A 12,350-nucleotide genomic window follows, 5' to 3' on the forward strand; every position below is an offset into this window, starting at 1 on the left:
CCCACCTTTCTAGATCATGACCCCACTACATGACATGAATGGACAGGAAGAGATCAGGTTCCTTTCACCCTTGTGATTTGGGGCTTTTGCCTACTTGTCTACTAGATATTGTCATGTCCATTCAAAAAGCCACCACTAAAACCAGTCTTGTTGGGTGGTTGAGTTCATGTAAGATTTGAATTTTGATTTTTTATTTTTTTTATTTTTTTATATTGTATTTTAGTCAACATCAGAGCTATATTTTAAAGCTAGTGTATGAACATTCTAGCTAGGAAAGATCATTTATAGTCTACTTGATTGGGATCATCCATGTGCATGCACCGCTGTCCACGTCGCATATGTGTGGACCAATCCGCACCGTTCAAATCGTTGGTCCGACTGTACATAGACAACAATCCAAAATTAGATTGATTGGAGAATGGACTGACTATAGGATTAGAACTATTGACCATTGTTTTATCTTAACCATCAAATTTATGGACATCAAGCAAAAGAATTTATATCATCCTTTGATTGTGATTTTTTTTTTTTTTTTTTTAAACTAGGAGAGCAATCCTTGTTGGCCACACTATTTGGACGGTCTGGATTGAGATACATATATAGATGGGCTACCATTTAAAAATCAATGGAGAAATATGCCTAGCCCAGATTTTGAGCTGCCTATTTGTTGGGCTCATCATGTATTATTATGGTTCAAAAGAATTAGTTTTTACAGAAAATCCAAACCATCCCATCCACAGCTTAAAAAATGGGTGGCTATAAAAAGAACTCCAATTCATGGATGGATCAAATCATGATCAGCACGAATTTCACATTGTAGCCCAGGAAACATATGTTGAATGTAGTAGACGGTCCAGATCGGTCAGCCGGGCGGTCCAAGTGCCCTAGTGCAACTAGGAGCACCATAACTTCCAGTGCTCTAAGAGCATTGGATCATGCCCCATATTTATACATAAATGGGTAGGATGGGCCATGGGGTTTGCACATGCGATTTATGTCAGTGGAGAAGGCTAAAAATGGGTAGCTATAAAAAGAAAGCCCAACTAATGGATGGATAAAATCATCAATCTGGACAATTTTCACATTGTAGCCCAAGAAACATACGTCGAACGTAGTAGACGGTCCGGATCGGTCAACTGGACCATCCAAGTGCCCCGATGCAACTAGGAGCACCATAAACTCCAGTGCTATAAGAGCATTGGATCATGTCCCATCTTTATACATAAATAGGTGGAATGGGCCATGAGGTTTGCACATGGGACTTGTGTTAGTGGGGAAGGTGATTCTTACACTGATGTGTCAACCCTTTGTGAGAATGGGACCTTTTCCTTGCACCCATCTCTTTATTGGGCTTTGCTTCAACTATGCAATAAATAAATGTCTTGCTTTATCCCTACTCCTCCATCCCACCATAATCCATTCATGGAAAGTAAACCCATGGCAGGGTCATTGAAATTCCCACTTAAAGAAAGATGCATTGGAAGATGGTGGGGTATTAGATATCATTTTTAGGTGCATGGTTATGCCAAAGTTGCAAATGGGTGATTGCAGGTGTACCCATCACAATCCTCCTCCACCCAAACACGCGCCGGATAGCCACCGTGGCATGTGCATGCAAGGATCCAAACCGTCCACATGGTTTCCCCAGCATGCATGTACCATGGCAAAAAAAAACCACCAGTTGGGTCGTCAACTAGGCCACAGATGAGCAAAAACCAACCAACGGTCTGTATTTGATGTACATGTGCGGGTTACCAAATTGCCAGATCAGCCTAATTTTTTGTCCAGGAATAATACGATAATCGACGCGCACTTGATAGACGGTCCAGATCTTAGAGAAGTCCTACATTGGCACGTGTGGGGGGAGAGAGTGGCCATGGCTTCTCTCCTCCCTTTGAGATTGTGGGGTTGTAGATTCCTATCTTGACCCATCCATGCCTATCTAAAAGACAAATACTCTCTCATATATAGTAGTAGAAAAGAGGTGATGGATAATTGAGATGTCATATAAATGTGGGGTCCACTTATTTTAAAAGAGGATTCATAGAGAACAAAGGAAGGAAGAAAACATCAATTTTAAGATGTGGGAAGCACTGACAACATGTGTGACCCCCCAACAAATGAGAAAGTTAGGGTTCCCATCAAGGGTCCCACAACCCACAAAATAAAAAATCCATATTCTATATGCTTTGCCTTGGTTTGGGGCCATTAGCCCCAACCCACCCAAGTGCATGGAATATAGATATATCTCTTTTAAGTGGACAGGCTATGTGACACACCTTTCCATCACTTTTTCTTGGGCAGACCCAAAACACACATAAATAGGGCATGGGCCAATATACTAGGGTTTCCACACTCAGGACCCAGCCAGCTAAGCTAGCTTTGAAGATGTCATCGGTTCGTGTGTCGCTGTCCAGGCCATCATGGCCATGTTGTGTGCCGTGGCACATACGTATGAGAGAGAGAGAAACCCTGCGAAAGAGAGTGCATGCATCCGGCATAATGGGTCGAACTAGTGTAAGTGTGTTGTATGTCCATGCGATCCTTTTCGTAATGTCCCCTTCCCATACTCCATGTTATGGGAATGATCATGGTGGTAGTGGTCATGGTGCAATTACTCTAAATAAATGCTTGGTGCTAACTACGCATGTGGCATGCATGTAGATTGATTTGACCTTTTATATATTGTGCTCCGCATCACGAATCAAGCGTACCATTATTATTATCAGTGACAATCGAGATGAATGTTTATTAATCGAAAGTTAAGATAATCGAATCAATGTAATTTATTTTTATTTTTTTTTAAATTGCACCCATCTAAGTAAAACTTACTATTGGACCGCTCCGATTAAGTTACATGAATACCATGTTGAGGGTTATCTATAGAGAAGCATATCAATGGTCATACACCGCGGCGGTGAGAATGATTTTTTTAATTCAAGTGTTACATGCATTGCTAGGAAAGTGTATGGTAGGTGGGGAGAGATGGCCCACCTGACACTGATATGTGATTCTATGGCAAGAAAGCAGCATGTTTATTCACACATCTTTTCTTACCCTCAATCAATAGAGGGAGACATGGAGGGTTGGCTAGGTTTTTTCCCTTCTTGGATTTTTCTTTACTGCATTTTTTGAAATGATTCGGTCACGCACTTAAAAGAGCTCAGACGTGCATTGCACGACTCAACAAGACACTCCATGAGATGCGCATTTGATACCTGTACTTTTCTTTCCTTTTGACAATTGTAACCACAACTCAAATAGTCTTCCTGACTATACATTAAATCTTAGTGTATAAACCATCTTTATCATCTGTTCGATCTACATGGCCTCCTTAAATCCGCACCGTTGATTTGATGGGTTGCAGCAGTCAATCAATTCCAGTCATTTCGTGGATTTTCATGTAATATGTGAATCTGTTTAGTATGAAAATATGGCTTCATGTTGTTAGGATTGCAAGAAATGGTTAGTGATGTAAAGCGAATTGTGGACAGTTTCATGGCCAAGATGGATCAGAAGAAGACTGATCACAGGCGGAAGTGACCCAGACCATTAGGACTTTAAATTGGGCATATCTAGCAATCCAAAATAAGTTAATCAGCATATGCTAAATTTGTGAAATATCATCATATTAACAGTTAAATTCACGTTTTATTTTCATTTTTGCTATTTATTGTAAGTTTTAGTTTGAGTATAACTCTTCATTCGTTGCACTTTAATAGCTGCGCCTAACATGAAAAATGCTTAGAATAATCAGGAGAACATCATGATTCGGCCAAATATGACACTTACTATTTTTGTCTGAAAACCATCTGCACTAGTAGACATCACGACCATCTATAAATAACAAGTTTATTATTTATAGTAAGTCACGATTTCTAGAAGTTTTTGTCATAGTTTGATTCCAAAACATCTCTCATGGCTTAGTATCCCTATTTAAAGGGTTGTGAACTCATTTATTTCATTCATCAATCAAATTACAAATTTTATAAAATTTATTTTTATTTTTCTTGCTTTTTCCTTATGGATTCAAAAAGCCTATATATGTAAAGAGTTAAGAGAAGCTCCGTAGATACAGAGTAGTTTTCCTTCAGGAAGTTTGTGATTCAACCTCATCAGCGTTCATCCCTGCCTCAGGAATCTTAAATTTTATTTCCATTACATTTATTATGATTTGAAAACCATGATTGCCTTCTTTTTATTTATTTTTTATATTTCATGAATCATTGTTTGCAATTATTTAGATTGCAAGAAAAAGTAAAGAATCATTTCAAGCATTTATTAGCATTTATTAAGGTATTTCCTTTGACGAGAAATCATGGTTATCATTTACATAAAATCTAAGGCTCTGACCCACTAACCAAATAAGACCTTTAAAAATACAATTTATTTTTAAAATAAAAATGAAAAAAGTTATCATAATCACTTTTCTAAGTCTGTACCTTGGATTTTGCCCATCCAACTATCACACCGTAATTTTAAAAGTAAAAACCTCGACTAAGGTAAGAGAAACTCATGCAGTTTTCTACCACCCAACCGTAGAAAAACTCCCCTACTGCATAGCTGTGCAAGGCCGAGAGGTTGGATTATCCAAGCCATTGATCATACAACACTTAACATAGATGGACAGTATGGATGTAGTCACTATTTTGCTTTATTTATTTTTCACCGAGAGTTGTTTGTTTCACTAATTATTCTAAATAAAATGAGTCATTATTAAAATTTTACCATAGCCATACCAAACACCAAAATCATTAGTCAAATAATAATATATTTAAGAGAGCAATAAAATAATTTTTAATTATTACACTTTTTCACACATTATTATAAAAATCTCTAACTCAAACAACATCTATTTATTTTTATGATACTTTAATATTAAATTAATGTATAAATACCTCCGTTACAATTTTACCATGGATAAACCAAATATATGACTTAACAATCAAATGCAGCTTCTAGAAAGAAATAGGTAAAGTAATTTGTAATCATTACGTACTTCTTATATTACTTATAATAAATTGTGATACAAACTGGTCATAAATGTCAATTGTTGATGAATGTCTCAATAGCCATCCATTTGCATCACAACCACCTTTCTTTGGTATGGTTCATCCATAATATGTTCCAAAATTTCAATGGTTTAGATCCACATATTATCTTCCAAAATTTCCTTAATACCAACATGGCTTAATGAAAATAAAAATGATAAATACAAAGGTGTTGAGTATTTTAGAGTTATTTTATTTTATTTTTTGGTCTATCAAATCGAATTTTAACGTTGCAAGAAAATCTAATTAACTCAACTCGACTCAATCAAATCTATTCAAGTCAGCTCGAGTTTTCAAACTATGCATTGGGTAGCTCTTATCAATATCCAGGCATGCCAATCAGACCAACCGGATGGCAAACAACTTGATTTGGACAAGTGGGCCCATTACACATAGTCGAACCACACAATCTAGCTGATTCGGCGTACATGGGATCATTATACATTTTTTCAACATAGAAAACTTATCTTTCGATGGGTGATGATAATAGACGAATTCGACATAATTTTAATGTCGAATCGACTTTGAACTTCACATGGGTAGCTTATACACCAAGTTTTCATGTATATATTTAAGAGGGCAATAAAACAAAAGGAAAAAAACAATGCAAGAGGTACATGTCATTTTCGAGTGAGATTCCTAGGTTAAAAAAAAAAAAAGTAGAATCATGAGATTTCCTCACAAAACCTCATTAAAAAGCAGCCAAACGGGTCCCTCTCTAATTACAAATTATATTGTTAATATTTTAATATATTTTCTATTCAACTTGCCATTTCTCTGCATATTAAAATATTCATATATAAAGATGTAGAATCAGATTCACATTTTGGGGACAAATCCACGACAAATATGCACCGTTGAAATTTTATGATTATTTCTCCTAAGTGGATGCATTCAAGATTATATGACAGGTTGGCGCGTCATTCGGCATGATGGTTTCACAATAGATGAGCCATGGTTAAAAGACTCAGCGAGTCAGATCAACTCGTCCAGTCTTGAGTTGAGTCGAGACTCACCCCAGTCAGGCGTGGCCTGACTCGGCTGAGTCAGGTGGTGAATTGGCTTGACTCAGCTGAGTCCATGTGACTCACAATATCAAACCCGATTGCGTCCAACCAAGTCCGAGTCAAATTAGACAAGTCATACGACTAAGTCTTAAAACCATATATGTGTAGAATTGGACGGTGACGACCTCTAATGTAGCGTCTTGTAAAATTTCATACGGAAATTCCTATTATGTACACAAGCAGAATTGTCAGGAGGTTGTACTGGCCTAACTAAATACCTTAAGTACTCGAAAATTAACATATTTAGGATAATTAAAGCTGAATACCTACATCTACTAATTGCTAATGGGTAGTGTTATGGACTAAGCTAATCCCAATACTAACTGTCACCCACGAGAAATATCAAGGTTTGACTTAATCAAGAAATGCCCTGATTAACCAAAATAGCTCTAAACCGTGCGTTCGTAGCCAGCTAGACTTGAAACTATAGGGAAACCTCTATCTTGTCAGGCTTGTTATCCATCAATTTTGTGCCATAATATTGGAAGATAAAGAGAAAAAAATGGAAAGAAGAAGAAGAGAGTGAGAGAAAGATCGATTCGGTGAAGATTTGTCCTTCTCCTCTTCAACTGACGTACTAATCGTCTCTAAATCCTTTATCGGAGTTCTTTCGACGACGATTGAATATAAGGGTTGAGTCATACTTCTAAGTTTAGATCATTTAATTTGAATTTTTCTAAATCTTACAAAAGCTTATATGATTATTTAGGTTTCAACAATCTTTCCCTAAAACCCTAATCTTATAAGTGTTTTAAATTAGGCGAACTATCAAAAGGTGCAGACAATTATTCTTAGGGGTTGTTTGGCACCATGGATTTGGGAGGATTTAAGGAGATTTCAAATCCCTTGGTTGTTTCGCACCACAAAGTAACTAGGGGTTTCAAATTCCTGCAAAAGGGGTTTGAAATCCTCAATGAGAGCTTGGATTACATCTAAAATCCTTCCAAGAGTTGCATGTGTAATATGTATATCACTAAACTATTAAACTATTGGGCATATGGCCCACTAATGATATCCCAAAATAACTAGATTATCAATTGCATCACTATAATTACTTTAATATGATTATTAGCACTATCCAAACATTGTCCATATAAATCAACAGTTAAAATCGTTTGTTAGTCGCTCGGACATGATCTTGTGCTTGTGACCTATCCAAGAGTTGAAATTTCATCATCTTCGAGCAAAGTATATATTTCGGTGGGCTTATTACAACCATTGTGTCAAACATTACATACATTTACTATTGAGATATTAAAGTTGATTTAGTAATTAAATTCAAACCCTTGTAAATATACCATGCATAGCTACTTTTGAATTAAAGTTGATTCCCAATCCAAGGTGTCAAACACAACAGGAGGATTTCAAATCCAGGGGGTTCTAAATCTATGGGATTCCAAATCTACGCTCGTTTGTGAGCCCTTAAGTTACCTTTTATCAACCTTTGATGACCTTAGTTAATGAATCATTTGTGTGAATAGGTTTTCGTAGGGTATAATGGCCAAATCTCATTTATCATTGCCAATCTTATTATTATTTGTTCATACTATTAACATATTTGATAAAATGCCTTGATGAATGAAATTTCTGACATAATGGATATACGTAACTTAGATAAGATTGTTTAATGATTACCTAGCACATCTGTTAATTTATAAAACTATTTTATTGTGAGATCAATCTGTAAAGGCATGAGTTAAGGGGTGGCCCGCATTAGGTCGGTCACCCTAAGTTTGTTCAATTGATTGGGGTTGAACACGGATGACCAATAGTAGTTGGACTACACGGGATGCTTTGCACTCAATGCTGATTACACTGGAATTCTCTCATGCTAATTACATCAATCTAATCATGCCAAATTATATTATATTCATAATATTCGATAACTATTATCTTTAGTGTGGCTCACTTGAACTACGAATCAGGCTGGATTTTGGGATTTCGGCTTAAAATAGGGAGGCACATCTAGTGCACGGGTTTGATGGAATGCTCACATCATGTGGGATCCACGCAGATCAAACATATGGTGGTCACATGATCATTCCTCTGTATAACCCCATGGTGGAATTACCACATACAAATGAATGGGATGCCGATTGTGCGTTGCGTGGAATCTATGAGGCTCAATGCCATTTATGTGTCTTATCCATACCGTTCATCCGTTTTATCAGCTCATTTTATGGCATTAGGACAAAATGAAGCATATCCAAAGCTCAAGTGGGCCACACCATACGAAACAGCGGCAATAATGATGAACATTGTTAAAACCTTCCAAGGGCGGACAGTGATGTTTATTTGTCATCTAACCTATTCATGAGGTTAAATCATAAGTATTAGCTTGATCTAAAAATTCTATAGCCCTAAGAAGTTTTGGACGATAGGCATTCAATTCCCACTGTTTCGTATGGTGTGGTCCACTTTAGCTTTGGATATGCTTAAATTTTGGGATCATGCCCTAAAATGAGCTGTAAAAATGGATGGACTACGTGGACATTGCACATACACAGGTTTGATGCTTTTGGGCTATGTTTTCAAGCATGTTTTAAAATTGTCGCATTGCTACGTCTACGTTGATATGAAATTATCCGTTGTTACCCCCAGCAAGCGATCCTAAAACAAATTGCTGAAAGAGTTTCTAGCCTTCTTCTTAAATATCCTATCTAAGACCAATAACCTATGATATTCTGGTAGGTGGTCCAGGCTAGCTCTTCCTCATAAATTTAGGACGAGAAAATTAAATACATGTTTAGACCCTTAGAATAAAAATATTTTTATTCTCAACAAATTAGAAGGTTATCAGTTGTTACCCCCAGCAAGCGATCCTAAAACAAATTGCTGGTAACCAGAAAAATTATCAGAACATACTAATAACGTATCTTTCTAATCAGCAAATAAGTATACCCTAGCGGCCTTAGCACTTGGCACAAAAAAAACAGCAGAACATCTCAAATGGGAGAAATTTATTGAGTTAGAGTGGAAAGCTATCTAAGACCACTGCGAAAAATCTGGCCTTACCTTAGCAGACTACGCAGACATACATAACTATGGTAAAAGGCCCGTGACAAGCAAATACCAAATCACACATAAGACAAAAGCATATAAAGTTATTAATGCATATCAGAAAATCTCAATCTTCTCATAATCATGAATTAAAGATAAGAAAGAAGAGGGATTGAACTGTGTAAAGAAGATGATAGTGTTGAAAGACGTATACTAGTAGTATTCAAAAGGTAAGTGATATTTCGAGACAGCTGATAAGGATTAGCCATTTTTTCTAAAGCAATCAGTAATAGGTCAAAGCAATCAGTAATAGGTCGGTGAAGATCTTTGCACTGATTACTAGGATTGTAAGGACGTGCGAGTCAGTGGGCCCGTTTGGCCAGGTGGGTTGGAAGGGTTGAATGGTATTAGGGTGGATGGCATGGATTTCAAGGTAATGATGGTGTTGTCAGTGGATTGTCTTAGGGCGTGTTTGGCCGGGCGCTGGATGTGGGATTAGGTGGGATTAGGAGGGATGGGATCGGCAATATCCCGCAATATCCTGGGATCGGCATGACGAGCCAAACAGATCCGGTGCACTTGTCCAGGGATATGAGTAATCCCATGGATCTTAAGACAATCCACTGACAATCCACTGACATCACCATCATTACCTTAACAGTGATCCTATCCCTTGGTTGAATGGATTGGACGGTAAAATCCCAGGATAAGCGGGGCGTGCCAAACAGACCCAGTGAACTTCCGAGGGATATAAGCAATCCCATGGATCATGAGACAAGCCACTGACACCATCATCATTACCTTAAAATTGATCCCATCCCACCAAATCCCATGGGATCGGTCCGGCCAAACACGCCCTTAAGATCCATGGGATTGCTACATCGAGTCTGTTTGGCACGCCCGGCCAATCCCCTTCCAATCCCTCGAACCAAACACGTCCCAGGCAAATTTGAACGGATTAGGGTGGATTGGATAGGATTTAGGGCCCGTTTGGCCGGGTGGATTGGAAGGGATTGAATGGTATTAGGGTGGATGGCATGGATTTCTAGGTAATGATGGTGTTGTCAGTGGATTGTCTTGAGATCCATGGGATTGCTATATCCAGTCTGTTTGGCACATCGAGCCAATTCCGGGATTAAACCTTCCCATCTCTTCCAATCCCTCGAACCAAACACGTCCAGGCAAATTTGAACGGATTAGGGTGGATTGGATGGGATTTATGGTGTTGTCAATGAATTGTCTTAATATCCATGGGATTGGGATCAGATCACCAACTCTGTTTGGCACGCCCGGCCAATCCCGGGATTTAACTTCCAATCCCTTCCAATCTGACCGGCCAAACGGGCCCTTAGAGGTAATGATGGTGTTGCAAGTGGATTGTATTAAGATCCATGGAATTGTTATATCCTGGGATCAAGTCACCCGGTCTGTTTGGCACACCCGGCGAATCCCAAGATTTAACTTCCAGTCCCTTCCAATATCATTCAATCCCTTCCAATCTGCCTGGCCAAACGGCCCTAAGCGAAATTGCTTGCTTTAGGGCCTGTTTGGCCGGGCGAATCCCATGAGAGTAGGAGGGATGGGATGGATTTTAAGGTAACGATGGTGGTGTCGGTGGATTGATTTAAGATCCATGGGATTGTTATATCCCGGGATAAGTTCACTTGGTCTGTTTGGCATGCCGGCATATCCCGGGATTTTACCTTCCCATCTATCCAACTAATGGATGGGATCAATTTTAAGGTAATGATGGTGATGTCAGTGGATTGTTTTAAGATCCATGGGATTGCTTATATCGTGGACAAGTTCACCAGCTCTGTTTGGCTTGTCATGCATATCCGGGATATCGCGATCACATCCCTCCTAATACTGAGGGATCGGTCCGGCCAAACAGGCCCTTAGAGTCTGGCTAATTTTTTTTTGTATTTTATTAGTGAAACAGGATAGTATAAAGGAAAACGAATACAAACGATGGGCTAGATAGAATCCAAAGTTTTGCCCAAAAATGAGCTGTAAAATGGATGGACGGCGTGGATGATACACAGACATCACGGTGGGCCCACATAGTTTTACTGAGTTACTCAGTACGCAATCGGCGCTCTCACGAATGTATAGTAATTACCGTACATTCAGATGTGTGGGGCCCACCCATGAGGTGTATGTGGAATCGAAACAGTGCATCTGGTAGGAACTTCTTCATCTTACATCCCAGGAATCATCATGATTTTTCGTGTCCATTCATCTTGGTGGGGCGCACCTAATGACTTGATATGATAGCATATTTAAGACATGGTGGACCTCACATCACATATGGAAGCTCCCACTTCCCATGGTCCTCACTGTTCCTTTCGTGTGGCCCGCCTGATTAATGGATCAGGCTGATTTTAGGATCTAGGCCGTAAATGGATAGAGGGGGATAAAAATGGACGGTTTAGATGATACTCACACATCACAAGTGGGCCCCACACTTCTTGAACCCGGTAGCATCCGTATCTCCGAATGTATGCGATCATTCCCCATAAAAGCTGACATGTGAGGTGAGCGGCCCTGATCTTCACACGTGCCTCACCCATCTCTGTCTAAGTCGTATCAATAGTATCTTTGACTGGTATAAGGTCCGCACGTGGGAGTTGGATGGCAACATTGGCCGGAGATAAAAATATAATTCCGAGAGACGTGTTTTGTATGTGTTCTGAGGTGACAACACTCACACCAGATAATTGTTTAATTACGTGTGCCTAACATGAAATGGGCCCACCTACACGCCACACGATTGTGGAATCCAAGCCGTCCATTAGATGGGCCATACCATGTAGATTCCCTTGACCGGAGCACGACCCTCTCCGCTGATCAGATGATCCACGATTTAGGGAACTATTGGACGGCTAAAAATCCATCCATTTGTCTGGCTGGCCTGATTTTGGGTAGGGGCACGTATAAAGTGGGACCCACCAAGTGGACGGTTTGGACGACCTGCCGTTCTGAGGCCGGTCTAATCAGATCAACGGTCTAGATCTACTATCAGTGCCCTACCCAATCAAATCGACGGGGTGGGTTAGCCGATCTGGGACCCACTTGAACAAACTTCTCCAGTCTACATTTCCTAATCCCGCTGACGTGCAGTTGGGCAGTAGATGGCTCCAAGTGGCAGAATCTGACGTGGCCCACGCCAGGAACGCGACGAAAGATGGCCCCACGTGGGACCCACTGGTCTCTACCACCCATCACGTGG

The sequence above is a fragment of the Magnolia sinica genome, chromosome 12 (genome assembly GCF_029962835.1).
Source record: "Magnolia sinica isolate HGM2019 chromosome 12, MsV1, whole genome shotgun sequence".
Classification (NCBI taxonomy): Eukaryota; Viridiplantae; Streptophyta; class Magnoliopsida; order Magnoliales; family Magnoliaceae; genus Magnolia; species Magnolia sinica.